General features: G+C 33.8%; 1 protein-coding gene and 1 long non-coding RNA gene across 7 annotated transcripts in view; one reads left to right on the plus strand and one right to left on the minus strand.

Moving 5' to 3' along the window:
• LOC141454801 (uncharacterized) overlaps positions 1–3,790 on the plus strand; it is a 40,836-nt gene extending 37,046 nt beyond the window's left edge. The window contains exon 3 of the long non-coding RNA XR_012458974.1: positions 3,333–3,790. This is a non-coding gene — a long non-coding RNA (uncharacterized lncRNA). The remainder of the gene's footprint in view (positions 1–3,332) is intronic.
• LOC141454797 (probable metabotropic glutamate receptor mgl-1) overlaps positions 1–21,015 on the minus strand; it is a 133,564-nt gene that overhangs the window by 48,951 nt on the left and 63,598 nt on the right. The window contains exon 1 of one of the 6 annotated variants that reach the window (XM_074129419.1): positions 1,278–1,510. The exons of 4 other annotated variants lie outside the window; for them this stretch is intronic. The gene's annotated coding sequence lies outside the window, so the exon portion shown is untranslated. Of the gene's footprint in view, positions 1–1,277; positions 1,511–21,015 lie in introns of those variants that run through there. One more of the 6 variants, XM_074129417.1, reaches the window with a different exon arrangement.

The raw sequence follows: 21,015 nt of genomic DNA on the forward strand, positions 1-21,015 counted from the left end.
TCACAATGATATGAAAGGGATAGAGTTATTATGGGGATTTACATCGGACGCAAGTTTAATTTTCAGACTGCAAAAAAGAGCAATTAAAGTGATACTGCAGAAAAAAAAAAAAAAAAAAAATGAAAGCGGAAGGCCGCTTTTTCAACAATTGCAGATAATGGCTATGCCTTCTCAATATACAGGGTGTTCATTTTAAGACGGCTCAAATGCATTTCATGCTTAAACGGATGATCTGAGGGAAAAATGGTAGAGGAAAAATTTGTTGCCCGTCACCTCTAGTTCCAGAATATGTGACTTGATTTTAGATTCCTGATCGCGTACGCGGCTGACGCGCGACCAAAAGTGAGGGTTCGCAGTTGACCACCATTTTCAAATGCACAGTTTTAAAGAGTATAAAAAGTTACGATAGAAACCGGAAACCGCAATTAGATATTTTCAAAATTAAAGGTGCTAGACCATTTCAAAATCTGGTATTTATTAATCATATTTCAATTTTTTAACTTGTCATCAAAGAGAAAGAAGAGCACGCGATAGGTCATTTTTATGTATTTTTTCATCCCCTTTCTACTAAAAATATTGCCAAGGCAGTAAAGCTAGTATTTTTCTTAATATCGGGAAATAAGTCCGTTTTCCTAGTGATTTTTCTTAGAAAAATCAAATGTTAAGAGCTTTAGATGTTCTCAAGCATACACAAAATGGCTAAAAATTAATTTTACAACTGTTACAAACAAGAAGATTTAATAATTATGTGATAATTTTGGGAAAGTTGCGTTTAATTACCAAAAAAAAATTGGGAACCTCCTGCCACATATTTAAGTGATCAATATCTTTCAAGTAATGGATCAAACTTATTCTTTAATTTATCAATAATGCACTTTACTCAACTTGTGAAGCATGAACTGTGCCTTCAAAGGTGCCGCCTCAGATACAGAGAGCAGTTGATAACCTCCTGGCTAACCTGGCTTGCGAGCCAGAGAATAACATTTGATTTTTCTTACAAAAATCACTCGGAAAACGACTTATTTCCCAATATTAAGAAAAATACTATCTTTACTGCCTTGGCAATATTTTTAGTAGAAAGGGGATGAAAAAATATATAAAAATGACCTATCACGTGCTCTTCTTTCTCTTTGATAACAAGTTAAAAAATAGAAATATGATTAATAAATACCAGATTTTGAAATGGCCTAGCACCTTTAATTTTGAAGTAAAGAGGTAGTAACCAGAGAAAATCAGCACCAATATTATATAAGAAGCAAGGAAAATGTTTTACTTACCTTCGACAAGACTAAAGAAATCGGATTTACTTCCGAATCTTGCTTCCATAAGAACTTTTAATAAAATACCAGTGCGTGTAAGACAGTTGGAAATTAAAAAAATTGAGATAATATTAATGTTTTTTTGTAATAACCAGCTGTTTTTATAGTGCAAAAGAATTCACTGAGGTAAACCTGGCGATTTTGAACTGAAGTGAACAATATTATTGTCAGGTTAAAGTTCAGTGTCGATTCGGTTCGTAAATTATTTATATCACAGCCATTTTGATTACTTTTTGTATTATGAAGAAATATTTTGTCGTGCCTTTTGTATTTTCATATGTTCAGGCAATAAATAAATAAATAAATAAATAACGTTTCGGCTATTACGTTAGATTGATTGTATTGTGTACCTGGCACTTCATAATGTATTTAAAATAATTAATGGGTTGGCCAATAAGTTCGTACGGTTTTTATTTTGGTACAGATTCATTCCGATTTTCTTTTTTGTATTCTCGGCGCAAGCGCACAACTCGATTGTTCATTTGAAAGGTTATGTTAAGCGTAACCTTTCTATGGATTTCGGTTTAACAAACATTACTATAGTGCTTGCTGCGTAGCTGTAAAGATGGAAGAAAATAGAGTGCATTTTCGTCATGTTTTGCTCTATTATTTTAAATAAGGCAAACGAGCTGCAGAGGCTCATAAAAAGATGTGTTGTGTATAGGGTGATGATGCCTTAACAGAACGCGTATGCCAAAAGTGGTTTGCCAAATTCCGTTCTGGAGATTTTGACATTAATGATGCGCCCCGTTCCTAGAGTCGTCCGACCGAGATTAATTCAGATGATGTCAAGAGCGTAATCGATAAAGATCCATGCGAATCGGTGAGAGAGATAGCAAGTGCCCTTAATATATCCCATACGAGCTCCAAAAACCATTTGCGCCGGCTGGGATACGTTTCTCGGCTCAAATTTTGGATACTGCATGAAGTAACCAAGGACAACTTAGCCACTTGCTGCGGAAACGTCAAGAAAACGACCCATTTTTAAAGCGTATGGTACCGGGAGATGAAAAATGAACCATCTACGATAATGTAGTGCGTAAAAGATCATTGGAAGCCCTGCAGTGAGCCGCCGTAAACAAGCTCAAAGGTGGAATTGCATCATCCGAAGAAGACTATGTTCTCCGTATGGTGGGATTATAAAGGTGCCATCTATTACGAGCTGTTACCGTCAGGCAAAACAATTGATTCAACCGCATACTGCTTGCAGTTAACCAAATTGGACCATACAATCCGCACAAAACGTCCACAGAATTGGAAAAATCGCAAAGGTGTCGTCACCCACCACGACAACGCCAGACCGCATACGTCATTGAGTACTCGGAATAAACTGCTGAGATGTTTTGCCTCATCCTCCGTATTCACCGAACCTGGCCACCTTCTGATTATCATTTATTCCGATAGTTTGCAGAACTCCATGAACGGAAAACCTTTCGATAACGAGAAGACTGTCAAAAAAACATTTTGATTGGTTTTTCGACGATAAGCCAAAGACGTTCTACGAACGTGGTATAATGAGGTTGGTGGAAAAATGGCAAGAAGTTATCAATAAGAATGGTCCAATATATAATTGATTAAAATTTATTCTGTGTATCAAAAAAATAGTTATTTATTCCACCCTCAAAAACCGAACGAACTTATTTGCCAACCCAAATAACTAAATATTTTTCTTTTTTAATCTATAAAAGCTGAAGCTGCACATGGAAATGGTACAGACATGGTCTTGAAAAAGGAAGGATTTTGTATCAAATCTTACCGGAAATAAATAAAACACACTTGATGTATTATTATATGGGAAGGAAGTATGTTACTCTAAAGAAATTAATTAAAAACCTACCATTGTAAACATTGCGCATTGAATAAATATTTAAATGAAAAGAAATTATTTTTGCACAATTTTCCTTTTATTCCACTTTCTATAATAAGGTACTTTATTCGCACATCACGCATGCGCATTTAGCGCATCAATTTGCATATTTATTTCTCATTTTTATATAGTTTTTCTGATTGCAGATTGTGGGTTGCAAGGAGGAGGAGACAAAGAGAGAGGAACCATATTGTTATTACATTTCGTCAAAAAAATAATTGTAGCGATTCTTTTTTTGTAACGTAAACTATTTTTCACAATATACGAGGGTCGTTTGAAAAGTCTGTGCAAAAATAAAAACTACTTAATTTTTTGGGGTAAACCTTTTTTATTTTTCAACATAGTCTCCTTTTAGGCTTATACACTTCGTCCAACGCTGCTCTAGTTTGTTGATCCCTTCCGAATAATAGGATTTGTCCAAGTCTGAAAAATAGCCATTCGTTTCTGCAATCACCTCCTCGTTTGAATAAAATCTTTTTCCCGCCAGCCATTTCTTCATATTGGGGAACAAATAGTAGTCCGAGGGAGCCAAGACTGGAGAATAGGAGGGATGTGAAACGAGTTGGAACCCTATTTCCATTAATTTTGCGACCACAACTGCTGAGGTGTGAGCTGGTGCGTTGTCGTGATGGAAAAGGACTTTTTTGTGGGCCAATCGTGGGCGTTTTTCTTGCAGCTCGGTTTTCAAACGGTCCAATAACGATGAATAATATGCACCTGTAATAGTTTTACCCTTTTCCAGATAGTCGATGAGGATTATTCCTTGCGAATCCCAAAAGACAGTCGCCATAATCTTTCCGGCCGAAGGAACGGTCTTCGCCTTTTTTGGCGCAGATTCCCCCTTGGTAACCCATTATTTAGATTGTTCTTTGGTCTCAGGAGTGTAGTGATGTATCCATGTTTCATCCACAGTGACGAAACGACGCTTAAAGTCCTGCGGATTCTTCTGGAACAGCTGCAAACCGTCCTTGCAACACTTCACACGATTTCGTTTTTGGTCAAGCGTGAGCAATCGCGGCACCCATCTTGCGGATAGCTTTGTCATGTCCAAATGTTGATGCAAAATATTATGTACCCGTTCATTCGAGATGCCCACAGCACTAGCAATCTCACGCACCTTCACTCTTCTGTCATCCATCACCATATCATGGATTTTATCAATGATTTCTGGAGTAGTAACCTCAACAGGGCGTCCAGAACGTTCAGCGTTACTTGTGCCCATATGGCCACTCCGAAAATTTTGAAACCACTTATAAACTGTTCTAATCGAAGGTGCAGAGTCACCATAATGTTTATCAAGCTTCTCTTTAGTCTCCTGAGGCGTTTTGCCTTTCATAAAGTAGTGTTTAATCAACACACGAAATTCTTTTTCGTCCATTTTTTGAAAATCACTCGACTTCCTCGATTCAAACGAATGCCAAACACAAAGAAATAGACCGATCTGGCTGAAACTTGGTGTGTGTTCTTCCAAGAGATGCTACTAACTAAACATAACCTCGATACGCGCCAGTAGTGCTATCTCTCTGACTTTGCACGGACTTTTCAAACGACCCTCGTAAAATGAATAGTTTATGCACTGAGTGACAAATTCAGCCATCAATGTATTGAACTATTTAATAATTATTATTAAAAGTAGATATAATATATGGATAATAAAAGACAAAAGACTGTATTATAGTTCGTAGAATACATTTTTGTTTTAAAGTTCTTAGTAATAAATTATCTGTGGATGTATACCACAAGAAGGCGTATTTCTTCTTAGAATCATCTTCCCCCCGAGATACTTGGTTGGAGAAGGACCCTGAAAAACCACCATTCCGCAGGCAAGATGCAAAATTCTCTCTATTGTAAATGCAGAAGAATTACCTTTAAATGGTTATCTATCTTTTCACTAATAACTTTTTTTCTGGAACAGAGAAAAAATAAAATAAAAGATACTAGCGTTCTATTTCTAGGGAAAGAGATGGATGTAATCAATCTCTTAACTCTGTACTAATTATGGTAAACACGGTGCAGGGCCGCTACTGTCAAACATATAATTAAGTAATATTTTAACATAAAATTTTGGATTTTTTGTTTCTCTATTCCTGAATTACAAGTAGGTATAAACCTTTTGTCTTTGATGACAATGAACGGCTTCTAAGCTTTGCCATATTATGTAGATTGTTAAAAGATGGGTATTCATTGTAATTGATTAAATGTTATAACACAGTCTGATCTAATTTAAATATTGTAAAACTTTTTTATTTTAAATGATTCTCAACTTTAAAGTTAATAGTTATTGATAATTGAAATAAACCACTAATTCGTTAAAGTTAACTTCATTTTAATGTTAAATTAAGTACAGGAAGCCCAACATTAGAATGCACATTATGAGTTAATAAAATGATTATAAATTAACTTTCATGATACGCAGCATAATATACAGGGGTGTTCATTTTATGACGGCTCAAATGCATTTCATGCTTAAACGGTTAATCTGAGCCAAAAATGGTAGAGGAAAAATTTGTTGCCCGTCACCTCTAGTTTCAGAATATGTGACTTGATTTTAGATTCCTGCCCGCATACGGGGCTGACGCGCGTCCAAAAGTAAGGGGTTTGCAGTTGACCCCCATTTTCATATACACAGTTTTAAAGAGTATAAAAATGTATGAAAGAAACTGGAAACCGCAATTCGATATCTTTAAAATTAAAGGTGCTAGGCCATTTCAAAATCTGATGTTTATTAATCATATTTCAATTTTTTAACTAGTTATCAAAGAGAAAGAAGAGCACGCGATAGGTCATTTTTATGTATTTTTTCATCCCCTTTCTACTAAAAATATTGCCAAGGCAGTGAAGCTAGTATTTTTCTTAATATCGGGAAATAAGTTGTTTTCCGAGTGATTTTTCTAAGAAAAATTAAATGATAAGAGCTTTAGATGTTTTCAAGCATACACAAAATGGCTATTCTTTAGAAAGTGGTCTTTTTCTATCATGTAATCAAGCAGATGTACCTTTCTGTTCTTCAAATCATACATTATTTTTAAATTCTATACTTAGAAATGTATACTTCCTTTCAGGGAAAAGAAATTATGAGTTTTTCAGAAATAATTAATCGATCATTTCCAGGTTTTTTAAAATTATTTGAGTGGAATTATTTAATTTTCGGTGCGCATTGACTGGGTTTCAAAAATATCTCCCAGATGGATATCATTCAAACTCTGAGACCAGAATTCGGAAAAACTGCTACAAAAATAAGACTCCTTAAATAAGAGATCTCTCTTACGTCTAAGTCTAAACATTAGTCAAGAAACTATTCTGCCTTTAACGTTACAAACTCGTAAAATAGAATTCTTTCAATAGATACATAATTTATTCATGAATATGTCAATAAATAATTCAATAGAAATGTTTACAGAGAGCAATATAATATTACAAGACGTGGAACACCTATTTACAACAATATGTGGAAAAGAGATTGTAAAAGATTCATAATATATTTATATTCAGCGCATGAACTAGAAGTTATTATGGTATTATTTGATTTTGTAGAAATATAACATGTTAAAATGAATGTACATAGGTGGTTTGTATATTATTAAACATATACCCATAGTAAGAGCTAATTTAAGAAATAATCCCGACACTTATATCAAACGGGCGTGATGTCGATTATTATTTTCTGCACACCAGTTGGCTTACACTAGCAAGTTTTATATTTATACTTACTTAAAATCTTTTCACATTAGAGCTCCTCAAGAAAACAATTTACTTAAGAAGGAAATTCAAATAAGTTGGCTTTATTTTATCTTATGCATATTTTTAGTTGGTTATAAAACTTCTTTACAACAAGTACTCAATTAAAGGGCTACATTAAATTAAAGTTTGAAAATAAATGAATTATTTACTTGTTATTAACTATGTAATTTGTGCTCCCGTAAGACGAATTCAAGACTGAAATTTCGTTTTAACTCCGTAATTCAAATTACAGCAGTAAAAGATCAACTCTAACTTTCCCTTTTTCTTTATAATATGCGAGTGAATGTGATGATTATTTAGAATAAAGATAAATCACAAGAATAATTTGGAATAGGATTAAAATGAAATGCCTTTTTAATACTAACTATGATGATGAGATACATCTTTTAATATTCTAACAGAAAAATATTTATAAAAAAGGTTATAAAAGGCCAGCACAAAGGTCTGTGAACATCTAATACATTCTAAAAAATATGGCACAGAAGTATGAATGAAATATTAGGTACTTGCTGATTTCTGTACCTTTTGGCATTTAATCAACCCTTTATACTTAACATTTAAAACTGTAAGTTTTTGTTAAGGAGATTTTATTTTATATTTTGTCCGAAAATGCGTATTGTAACATCTTCTGGTGGTATTTAGTCGAAATATCAACCTAGAACATAACAACCTTTTGTTATATTTTGAATAATATTGACGACTCATACCAATTCACGTAAATGCTACTTGAAAAGAACACTTTTTTGAACTTGGAATGACCTCCAAAGAGGTATTTCAGTTGAAAACTTCAAATAAAAGATTCTGCACGGTCAAAATACTTCTTTGCAAAAAAAATAAAGCTACATAAGTGATGTCATTAATTTTAAACAACAGTAATCTTTTTCAAATATAAATAATTGTTTAAAATACAAATAAATACATTACTTAACATTTTATAGCTTGTGAAATATATAGTAAATATTATTTGAAGAATACATAATAAATAAATAATTACGACATAACGTAAAGTATCCTTTGTAACTTTAGTGAATCAGAGAGCAACATGTGGCAACAAGATACATGCGTTCAATGTATACAAGATAAGTCTTCACATATCTCATGTGGACATAATAAACTTTCTCCACTGTCAAATGAATTAAACTGCTGTTAGTATTCATGCGTCCACTGTAACAATACAAGGTCAGACAGATTTAAATCTAACCAATATTTTAGATAAGTTAAAGAAAGTTTTTACTAATGAACTTTGATATAAATGGGCTTGGCGGAATACTTGGCTAATTTCATAATTTAAGATCTTAAGTCCAGTTTGCTTCTACCTTAATTATGTAAAGATGGAAAATAATGAGAATTGGCCAAAGGACACCAGATTTCGTTTTAGAAGGAAGAGTAACTCTTTTCTATTAAAACTGACCTAAATTCTAGATGCTTTGTTTATTATAATTGTGTCGAATTTTCACCATATCCGCTTTTGAGATATACATAGAATCAAGTCCAGGAAATAAGGATTTGTACAAAATCATCTGACCATTTGTGAAGTGTGACTTCAATAAAATTCAATAACTAAAAACACGCAGCAAGTTCAAGTCTGATTTAGATGCCCAGCATCCGTTCCGACAATAAGCTTTTGAAAATCAGAAATGCAACTTTATTAATTCAATTTTCCAAATTCTCGAGTTGTTTTCGACCTCACCTCTCATGATTTCCTTAAAAGTTGGTTTACTTATTGCGCATGTACTTGTACAAATTTATGGTTAACATTATTTCGAAAAAACTGAATTAACAGTACTTCTGATGGAAAATGGTGCACCTCCTTCTAAAACCCTATTCCACTTTAATGTAAGAGCTTATAAACCATTAAATATGATGTCCATGCCTTCTAAACTATTTACTACCCCAAATGGAAGATTTTAAAGTTTGCTAAAACAATCCATTTCGCACTGATGTCTAGTTTATCTTGATTTCAACATCTAAATACAAAAAATTATCAGCCCATTTCATTCAAAATTCTTGACATTGAGAAAAAGTAGTGCATTTATCACCCAAAGTAAGGAATTTTTATCAAATATACAGGGTGAACCATATTAGTATTGTCCATAGGCCTACAGTGTGCAGTACATCTAAAGTGGAGTTCAATGACGTATTGGCCAACTTCATATTTTCCATTGTTCTTGAGTGGCGTCACTTGACATTTTTTTTCCTAAAATCATTACTTTTTTCCAATAAAAATGTTATTACTCAGAAAGTTTCAGTCCGAATTCGATTCTGATGACACGGTTAGAAAGGCAGATAAATTTACTAAAAATTGACACCATTTCCTAACATTTTCATAAATATTTCAGAGATTTTTTTTTTTTTTTTTTTTTTTAAAGTGCAATTTGTAACCTTTGACTTCCTTATTTTAAGACAATCTACTTTAAAAATTGACTACTGGTCCATCTGAAAGAGTTTTCAATGAATTAAACAACTTGATAAACCAACACTCTTGAGTGCTCGTGAACACGTTTTCATGCAAAAACAAACGTAATTTCTCATACGAAGATAAAAGGAATACTGGAAAATGATATACCGTTAGAAAGCCCATTAAACAAGGAAACTTTTATAAAAAGTGCCAGCACCTAGGTCTGATAATGATCCCCATAAGGGCCTAATGAGTTTTCTTAAAAAATTCGATTACTTTTATTTTTCCAGCATCCGGAGGAAGATTTGAGGCTATTTGAAGAATAATTTATGCTTCGAAATGGTATCAATTTTTAGAAAATTTATCTGTCTTTCTAACCGTGTCATCAGAATCGAATTCGGACTAAAACTTTCTGAATAATAACATTTTTATTGGAAAAAAGTAATGATTTTAGGAAAAAAAATGTCAAGTGACGCCACTCAAGAACAATGGAAAATATGAAGTTGGCCAATACGTCATTGAACTCCACTTTAGATGTAGTACACACAGTAGGCCTATGGACAATACTTACTGGTTCACCCTGTATAGCTCAATTATGTATTTCAAAAGTGTTTTTTTTATTATTTATAAAGAATACATAAGATTTTGATGTAAATTCTAATTCAGAAAAGAGTCAACACCAAATTATGTGTAACTTAAAATAATTAATTGCAAACTCAGATTCAAAATTGTATAGTTTTTCACAAAGTGCATCATATCTCTCTTTAAAATAATTCATCTATCAATTACTCTTGTACATACTCTAGTTTGAAAGTAGATTTTCCAAGCTGCTGCTGTTCTACTATTGGACAAGTCTTTAGTTTTCGTTCGTTGAACGGATTGTCGCCGCAGTAGGGAAATATACAGTGGCGCTGAATATCCGAAGAAACTTTAAGTAGAATTTCCCCCAAAAATTAGTTTATAATCAAAGAAAAATGGAACAAAAAAAATACAAACTAATTTGGTCAAAAATTAATAAACTTGCAACATGGTTATATAAAAGCAAGATATAAAAGGCACTGCCGTATTCATGGTGAACACGATCTGGTTAAGATTACTTCTATTTAATTTATTAAACCTGCAACAAAAACCGGCTCAGCTGTGCTTAATATATTTACAATAGGAAGTAGACAATTTACAATGAAAATAGAGAATGGCGGGCGGATATTAATTGAAACGGATGAAGACAATAAAAATAGAAACAAAATTAAATAATCTTCTAATTAAATAAAACAAAAGGCTACTTCTTAGAAAACTATTTTGTGCAGGTAATTATAATAGCGTGATGTGGCTTGCAGCCGAGTGACTCCACTTCGTCCTTCTACAGCTCGGCTTACCTAGTCATCACATCAGATACAAACATTACCATCTTAAGTAGTACTGGATGAGCAAAAGGTCAGTGGCTACAAGTAGAGTGTGGAGGCGGGTGGATACAGTGGCTAAGAAGCTAGCGATAATGACTTCGTCTTCGAGTCTGTGTACTGCATTCTCCTCAGGGTATTAAGCTTCGTTTAATTAGATTCTGACCAACAGAGCTCAATAGAGCACCGCAACCACAAGATAATCTTCTAATAATCTATTTACTGCACAAGGTGTACAATTACTCGTAAATGCATAAATCAGCTGTAGTCAAATTCTTACCGCCTTTTCGAGGATATGCCAGTCAGTATTAATTGTGCATGTACTCAACTGCCAAAATTTTTATTTAAGGCGCCCATAGCATGTCTCGGCCTCGAGTATACACGTAGACCAGTGCCTTTCCTGGGGTCCAGTCGACGTGTGAAAACAATATGTCTGCCACATTGAGCGTCACGTAATCTAAACTAATCCCAATAGTGAACAAAATTGAAAACCGCACTCCGGGTTAAGAAACATACCTATCAAATCAAATATGTCAAGGTGATGTGGCCTCATTAAGCTTATCTGTTGTACAATTGGCTCGTGTTTTAATTGATTTTGAAACCCCTGGTCTAGATTTCTACTACTTTATTCTCTGTCACCTGCTATAATCGCCAGGTACAAAATAAACAATGGTAGCCTCCTTTTGGAAAATGTAAGGTAAAATACAACGAAAAAAATAGCGAATTGGGCTTCAGTTCGTCCAGATTTTCACTTGTTTCTGTCTCTGTTATCTAGTTTTCAGGCCAAAGCTAAAATATTCATGAAGGGTAGCCTTCTTTTGGAAAGTGCAAAGCAAAATAGGACGGAAAAATAGCGAATTGGGTTCCAGTTCGTCTAGATTTCTACTTTTTCCATCCACGTCATCTTTTTTTGTGGCCAAAGCTAAAGTAAACATGAAAGGCTGGCTTGTTTTGGAAGATGTAAGGTAAAATACGACGGAAAAGAACCGAATTTGGTTCCAGTTCGTCTAGATTTCTACTTTTTCCATCCACGTCATCTTTTTTTGTGGCCAAAGCTAAAGTAAACATGAAAGGCTAGCTTGTTTTGGAAGATGTAAGGTAAAATACGACGGAAAAGAACCGAATTTGGTTCCAGTTCGTCTAGATTTCTACTTTTTCCATCCACGTCATCTTTTTTTGTGGCCAAAGCTAAAGTAAACATGAAAGGCTGGCTTGTTTTGGAAGATGTAAGGTAAAATACGACGGAAAAGAACCGAATTTGGTTCCAGTTCGTCTAGATTTCTACTTTTTCCATCCACGTCATCTTTTTTTGTGGCCAAAGCTAAAGTAAACAAAAAGAGTAGCCTTCTTTTAGATAATCAAAGGTAAAATACGAGTGAAAAACACCAAATGGGCCGTGTTGTATTTGAGTTGCTATCCTGATCTAAAGTGTCAAAAAATGATAATTTATTTAGTTTGTGTTTCAAGAACAAGAATTTTGTTTTTTGTTATTGTATTTTAATTTTAATGACATGATGTCTAGTTTGAGAAATGATTCACAATAATGGCTATGCAACTCAATAAAAGAAGTTATGATGGTAAGAACGATGTTAGGACTTGTAGATGGACCAGAGTGCTGTAAGAACGATTTGAAGGCATATAATTCAGAAGGGATACGGTTTTAAAGACTGTAAATCATCTTCACAATAAAACTGGACCCTCGTTTCTTCATAACTTCACCCTTTACAGACAACCAAGTGCATTAGAAATAAAAATAAATTGTTTCATATCTTACACAGCTGTATATTTCTTTTACATCCGTCTGTCTGTCTACACAACTATTTTCTCAATTGCAATTTGAAAAGATTTCAATACGTTTGTAGTATTTTAGTATTTATTCTAATAGGAATTGATTTTATAGTTTTTAATTAAAATATACATTTTATTAGAAGTCTGTCAAATGTAATGCCGGGTGATTTAAAAAGAACAAAACACGCGGCATACATCTACAAAAATAGAAGTGTAATGGTGTCTATCTTAACAATTCTTTTAGAATGAATTTACTATGCACTTCTTTAGAATTTATTTGCAATTGCGAACACAGACTCAGCAGATACGAGAATGGCCGATTATAAGAAAGACATGGGTTGAATTTTGGCCAGCCATCAACAGTCCGGTAGGTTGGCTGCTGAAGAGAGCGATGAAAAACGATTTGTAAGAACCCGTGTGATGTGGATTACAAAAATTGTAATCCAGCAATGATGACATCTTACTGTATGGTCGCGGCTATGGAAGAAATAGTTATTATTCTCTTTCGCTGCACAACAGAAACCCTAAAAAGGGACCCAATTCGGCCAAAGCTAAAGTAAACATGAAGGGTTGCCTTCATTTGGAAAGTGTAAAGCAAAATACGACGGAAAAATACCGAATTGGGTTCCAGTTCGTCAGATTTCCACTTGTTTTGTATCTGTTATCTAGTTTTGAGGCCAAAGCTAAAGTATACATGAAGGGTTGCCTTCTTTTGGAATGTGTAAAGCAAAATACGACGGAAAAATACCGAATTGGGTTCCAGTTCGTCTAGATTTCCACTTGTTTTGTATCTGTTATCTAGTTTTGAGGCCAAAGCTAAAGTAAACATGAAGGGTTGCCTTCATTTGGAAAGTGTAAAGCAAAATACGACGGAAAAATACCGAATTGGGTTCCAGTTCGTCAGATTTCCACTTGTTTTGTATCTGTTATCTAGTTTTGAGGCCAAAGCTAAAGTAAACATGAAGGGTTGCCTTCATTTGGAAAGTGTAAAGCAAAATACGACGGAAAAATACCGAATTGGGTTCCAGTTCGTCAGATTTCCACTTGTTTTGTATCTGTTATCTAGTTTTGAGGCCAAAGCTAAAGTATACATGAAGGGTTGCCTTCTTTTGGAATGTGTAAAGCAAAATACGACGGAAAAATACCGAATTGGGTTCCAGTTCGTCTAGATTTCCACTTGTTTTGTATCTGTTATCTAGTTTTGAGGCCAAAGCTAAAGTAAACATGAAGGGTAGCCTTGTTTTGGAAAGTGCCAAATAAAGTACGACGGAAAAATACTGAATCGGGAGTTGTGGATGATGTGCCTCTCTTCGAAAAGGAGAAACGAGAGAAGGTTTTTCAGAAGCCGAAAAGAAGCTCCGAAAACAGACGGAATTCTTTCCAAAAGTTCTTAAATTACTAATTCAACAAAATTCCGGTATGCTTCTAAACAAGTTCAAAATATTCTTAAAAACTTAGCATATGCTTAGGAAGCAGTAGAGATACTCGTAGTCAACAAATCAGCCATCATTTTTCTAAAGGCCTTTGTTTGTAATAACCATGAGACCCTCGACGAAACTCATCCTGGAAGGAATGCTGAACTAGGTGTTCATCTGCTGTAATTCTACATTATTAAATTAGAAGTTATTACGGTGTTTAAAGCATAGAAAGTGTTCTATTTTGAGATGGGAGACCAGTTGGCAGAATTTCTTAGGAATGGACAACTGCCTTCTCGGTTTTTGCCTGTTTTACGTTTAAATTATAAATGCAGCAGTTATTTAGTTTAGCGTGCAGTAAAAACTGCATTAAAAGAATTATTTTTTTGGCCACTTGAAGTAAGAGAAAGTTTAAAGTTGATTAAATAAAAGAGATAACCAACTACAACAATAAAATACCATCTGCAGTATCGCGTGTGTTCAGTCATTCAACTAATCATATAATAACAATTCCTGAATATATCATTAAAAATTAAAAATAAACTGCTAACGGAATATTTAATAATAATATATTGTTAAAATAAGCACACACACATTTTTAAAAATAGTTGAAAAGGAGTTTAATAAAATTTATTTTTAAACACAATTATTAAAATTCCTAGTTAATTTATTCTTATTCCCAAAATAAGGAATACTTTTCAAAATAAGAGTACGCAAATCAAGCACTTTCTATTAATTGAAACTAAACCTTGGAGAACGAAACTCAAGATCTGATAGTTTATTTTTGGACTTGTTTGCACATTAACCATGTTCTGTTTTTTGGAGAGCTGAAAAAGCAACCATAATTACTTTAAAATATGTTATAGAAACCCTTTTATCCCTAAATACCGGAGTCAGAATTGCATTCGAACAATCCCTAAACCTAAACACTCCTTTCCTCTTCTTAAAGACCAAGGTAGAAAAGAAGGGGAAATGAACTTATCCAAGTATCATTTGTGCATTTCGGCCTTAACTTTAGCAATGGCGACAGTAGAACCAAAAATAGGAAGTCCTCAAGTGTGGACTTTTCGTTGATATTTATTTTTGAGATACTCTGTACAATCTAAATTTTTCTCCCAATTTTAAAACTAGTATTTACCAGTGAAAATAAAGTTCCAAACATTTGAATTTTGATTTCAAACGTTCACCCATCTTTAAAGATTGAATCATTGTACACATTTCGCTTAAAACTTTTTTTGATGCGACTCAACCGTAAGTTTTTGGACTAAAAATAGCTAAACGCTTTACTTAAAATCTAGGTGGCATATCAGAGGGTATCCAAGACAAGCCAGCGAAGCCAGAATAAGTGTTAAAAAATCCAAGTATAAAAAGAAGAACAATCAGACTAAAAATATTATGGACAGCCCCAATGAAACTTGCACTACAGTTGGGCAGCCAAGCTAAGTCAGTAGACAGCCAATCCTATACTGCGAAGTAGAAGATGTAGCATTTTGTCTAACAATTGCAGAGAGACTAAAGTTCCCGAAATTTGACAGAATGTAGCATCTTTTTAGAGGTGCAAAAAGATAAAGAAAAGTAAGCACTAAATTATAGGCTCTAACTAGAAAGTAAATTAACTGAAACCGGACTAGATCAATTTTCTGCTCCATTATTTCTCCGCCATTTAATGTACGGTAATGAAACGGTCATATTAAGGCTGAGTACATGGAGCTTGTGAGAGATAGACAGATAGCTAGTTAATAATTAGAATGAAGGTCGAAGAATATGAAGATAATGCAAACACATATCATTTGTTTTTCTACCTGAAAACAATCAATTCACCTTGATCTGAACACTTACAAAATGATTCTCTTTACTATTACAACAAGCTCACTGAGTACAGGCTTAACTACAAAATGTACCCTATAAATCAGCCAATGGCTCCTACGTCATCCTTTATTTGAAATATTGTATATATTTTTTTTTTTTTTTAAATTTATTTGTTAAGTTAGACCAGCGCTAGATACACTATTAGTAACAATGACAATAACTGACACCACTACAAACTCACTAATTGAGGGGAGAAGTTACCCAGCGATAACACTCCCTAAGTCGTCTCCAGGATTAGCTACTCTCTTCAGAAGAGAGAAAATCGCGAGGCCACTGGCGTTTTAATCGTCCAGGAGGATGATCTGGTAGGTGATGAGATGATAAGTGGCGGACAAGAGGATTGGAATGAGAGTGCAAGTTCCGATGAAAACTTTTATAGCGAGTTCGTGCAACCTGACCTACAAACGGAATTTCCAGGTCTGTGTGGATGGTTAGATTGGAAACGTAAAATGGAGCCGTTAACGATAGAGCGGAGAATTTTCGACTGAAGAGATTGAATTCTGTAAAGATTGGAGCGTTTCGTTGAACCCCACAGTTCAATATTAGTACATCTAGGTGGGTTTTAGTATAGAATTGTAAATCAGTCGTTTGTTATTAAGTGAAAGTTTTGAACCTTGGTCTAGTAGTCTTTTAAGAAGTCGATAACGCCTGTTAACTTCAGTTCGCTTAAGTCGTGTGTGCGGGTATATTGTATTTAAACATTTATTATTTAAAACATTGTTCTGGGACAAGAAATTTTAAGAATAAAGTGGAAGAAAGATTGATGTTACAGCTCTCCACTTTTTGAGAAAATTTTTGGGCCTACATTTCAGGTCAAAAATGAATCTACATTAAATTGAAGTTAACATTTTGAAGTTTACAGAGACTTTCAGTAAACAATGTATAATATTCATAAGATATGTATCTTGAGAAATACATTAATATATGGATGCATAATGTAATTAATCGTAGAAGATATTGTAGTAAGAACTACGAGTAAGTACTGAAAGGCGACAACGATCATAGTGTTATTACACAAGAAAGAACCCACAGCCTTAAAGATTTCTGCTGACCCACCTTATGATCTTTTTTATTTTTACATTGCCTGTACCCTGGGCCTCTTCATCTACTTCTACACAGTCATCGTGTGGGAGAGTGAAAGTAAGATCGGCTGTCATTTGATTGTCAGATAGGCCCGTCCTAGCAGGAGGCCAGCGAGCATATTATACCTGTCTGTCAGATTATATACTTATTCTTCTTCATGCCTTATTAACTTTTACCTTATTCGCTTCTTCTATTTTCTGAGATCCAATATCTGGATTTTGTAATCATAATTATAATAATATTCAGTGGCAATTGATTGGAAGAGATTAACTAGACGGTAGCGCAATAGATTGTGATGCTAAAAGTTCCGGATCCAGTTCACGCTGTATTATTACAGTTTAGTGCGGCTCACTTTTTTTAAATTTTTAGCTCTTCTATATTCTGTTCTAAAATAACACTCTTAAATGTATGAGAGACCTTTCAGATTTATCGATGGAGAATCGATTCGTACAATCGAGAAAACAGGAAGGCGCCTATTACAAGTTAATGCTTTTCAATTTTTATTTGAAACATTTCCGCATCAAATCTACATTTTGAGAATATTCAGAAACTGCAAATAAGTATTTATTTAATCATTTTGACTCTATAGAAAACAGTCTATAATTCCTCATCTATTTTACGTGAAATTTAAAGCATACCAAAAAAAAAGTTGTAATGTTAAGTTTTCTCTGGTTTTGGGTTTTTCACGAAAACAACTCCTACGATTTCCCTTAAAACATGGTGTACAATTTATAAGGAGATCAATAACTTAGATTTGGCATTCTTTCGCCAAAAACTTGATTAGAGGTTCTTCTCGAATATGGTATGGATAGATTACCTGTAAAGTGCCACTTTTTTTTAAAATTTACAGTCCTATCTCTGGTGTTCATTAAGAGAGTAAATAAAAAACGAAGTACTTTGGGCGAATTTCACTATTTATGTAAGGAACTTAGAAATTATCCGGATCGTTTTTTTCAATATGAGAGGATGGGTCCACCCACATTCGACTATATTTTAGAAAAAATAAGGTCAAAATTAAGAAAACTTTGGAAAAATTGTCATGGAAATCCTATAACTATAGAAGAAAAACTAGTGATTACTCTTAGGTAAGTAATGATTTTATTGAAAAAAAAACAAATAAATACACATGAAAATAAATGTAAGCACGATTTAAAAAGCAAAATATTGTTTAAAAGTAAATAATAAAATAATAACCAAAAATAATGAGTAAAGACAGCACTAAATAATTTTTCTACGTCCATTTTGAAGCTCCGATACTGGAATTCAGCTAGCAGAAAAATGAAAAATTCAATTCTATCATCTATGCTCGTTTATAGCAGCGCGTATGAGTCTCTAGTCGCAGCTTCGTTGTGCACGCTCACATTCGAATGTATTATGTTCTTCTTTAAGCGCTGATGCATCACTGCTATCATCTATGCTCACAGCTCCGTTGTAAACGTACCCTAAGGCTGGAAACATAGTGGAGCGGCGAGCAAAGTGGAGATGTTAGCGAAGAGCAAAGCGGAGATGTTAGCGAAGAGCAAAGCGGCGAAAACAAACACAAGTTAACATAAGGGACCGCGCATAGTGGTGAGCAAAGCGAAGATAGAGCAACGCGTTGTAATATGTTTGATTTCTTCGCACTCATCGCGCTCAATTTTTCTAGGTTAAAATGGATATTGCTGCATTTATTGGTGTAGTTTTTTTTTTTAAAGAAACCTCTGTGGGACCAAAAGGATCTTCTCAACATCACAACCGATTTGCGTTGGATAAGAAATGGGACAGGATTAATGTGGTTAACATTGAAATTCGTCCTTTTCTTGATTAACATGCCTTCTACACTGGTTAGTATGCAGTTAAATGTTGAAATAGACATTCGAAAATATGAATGAAGCTTGCCAGGATGCTGCCGAAGTTATTGGTACATGTGATGGAATTCACCAAGTTCATGTCTAGTCCTGTTTATAACAAGGAACACTGCAGCTACTAAGCTGCTGTAAATACCAAAATTTTCAACGAAGAATTTTCGTATAGAAATAATTCCTGCACCATATCTCGTCGAAAGGAGAAACACGACTAAACTCGTCACTATGTGCATAGTGCGACGGCTCGTCGGTCTCTTTTTGAATTGAAGCAACTATCATCGCCGCTTTGTTCGCTGCTCCACTATGCTTCCAGCCTAGCTAGAGGTTGTCTGAAAAGCAAAAAATCTTGGCCATACATCATTCTTTCCAGGCCAAACAATACTGGCCAAATCATCACTTTAAATTGTCCAAATTTCTGTATATAAAAAAGAAAGTGGAATGCGGACAATTACCTGTCCAGCACTAAAGAATCATTTGTATAGATCGCTTACTATAGAGAGTTTGTGTGGAGCCACTAATGATATCGAAACAAGCAATTTTAGATCTCTGGGCGATGAAGCTGAATCTGGATCCATCCAATGATAAACAGAATTTTTGAGGTAACCTAAAAAAAATAGAAGAGAGAAGGATCTAAGAAATATTAAATATCCACAACATGGAAAGTATATAAAGTTCATCTACTTTATCTGTAGAAAGATATTTATTTAACTTCTTCTTTCCTTAGATTTAAGTTGTTTTCACTTTTTTTAGTTTCTAAAATATATTTAGAATGTAAATAGATAATTTTAGAGATATTTTTTTTAATATAAAAAAGTATTTTTCCTTTACAAGTGCTTTAAGAAGAATAAAGTGTTTGTTCCCTTTATTCAGCAGAATAATTACAATAAGTAGACACAGTTTGATGCAAATAGTTAGAGCTATTCCTTAGAAAGTAATAACAAGGAAAGAAATCTCTTTAAATGGGCTTGAATTAAAAAAACCAATTGTTTCGAATCAATTCTCCAAAATTATAAATCTCGAGTTTTTGCAAATAAATAATTAATTAATCAATTTGGAATGAGGCAAACTCGAAACAAATACCTAGTGAATCTGGTTTCTAAAATCTGGTTCTTTCGCAAGATTACCTTCCTGAGGAGCATTCGGAGAAGGGAGAAAAGTGATAAAGTCTCATTTACATCTAGAGCGTTAAATAATTTCATCTTTAATTTGTTGGTTATCGCAATCGAAGACTGCAAAAAAATAGTAGAAGAAAGAGAATATTTATAGAGTGATGTTGGAGTAGTATATCAAATGATTACTGCAAAAAAAATTATAGTGTAATAGCGTTACTTATGTGTTTCTGTGATTATTAGGGCAGAATATTAATTGGTTTAGAAATAGTTAAATATTATGTATAATGTGGTAGGCTATTATAGTTTTGTGAGTTCGTTTAGAGAATGTACTGCAGGATCTAAAGAGAAAGTTGAAGGCATCTACTAGTACCACCATAGACAACAGGACTTCCTGCGGCTGCCACCAGTAGAGTGCACCCGTGAGTCACGGCGCTAACCACTTCCACCATTAACTGACTTCATCAATGCACATTATCACAATCACTACATTGATCTTTCTATATTGAATTATAATAAACACAACTCCACACGGCTGATGTGTGAATGCAATAAAAATCTTTGATAGATACACGTTAATTATCTACAAATTTTATTACTAAATCATTTAGTGATTATTTCATAGAAGTGTTTATTACAGATAGTCATCAAGCACTCCAATAAAAACTATTGTTAAGGTAAATTTTCAATCATTTATTGGAAAAATTAGGAAACGCTTTATTAAATCTCGTGACAGGAAATACTGCAAACGAAGCAGATTTTCCGGCATTAAATAGATTTATTTAATGATGCAAATAATTAATAATCCGGAGTAGACTCAGGAAATACATGTTTGAGCTTCAATAAATAACAAGCATTAAATAAATAAATGACATTTTCATAATGTATCTTCCGAGATTCTAACTGCTAAATTTTATTCTAAAATCCAAAATTTGAAAACCTATAAAATTCTTAACAAAATCATTCATTATTTATATGAAACGGTGAAGGAATTCTACATTTATCGATTAAATTTATTCTTATCGACCACCAATGCGCCATCGCGTTTTAGACGTCAACACTAAATATCTCGTTTTCTACACGACAGATTTTTACGAAATTGTGTACATTAAAACCGAAAAATGTCTTCATATACAGGTGAAATATAAACAAAATCTAACGAGTAGTTTACGAGAAATTTGA

Source organism: Rhodnius prolixus, unplaced genomic scaffold, assembly GCF_049639745.1.
Source record: "Rhodnius prolixus isolate KJV_2025 unplaced genomic scaffold, Rpr scaffold_9, whole genome shotgun sequence".
Taxonomy (NCBI): Eukaryota; Metazoa; Arthropoda; class Insecta; order Hemiptera; family Reduviidae; genus Rhodnius; species Rhodnius prolixus.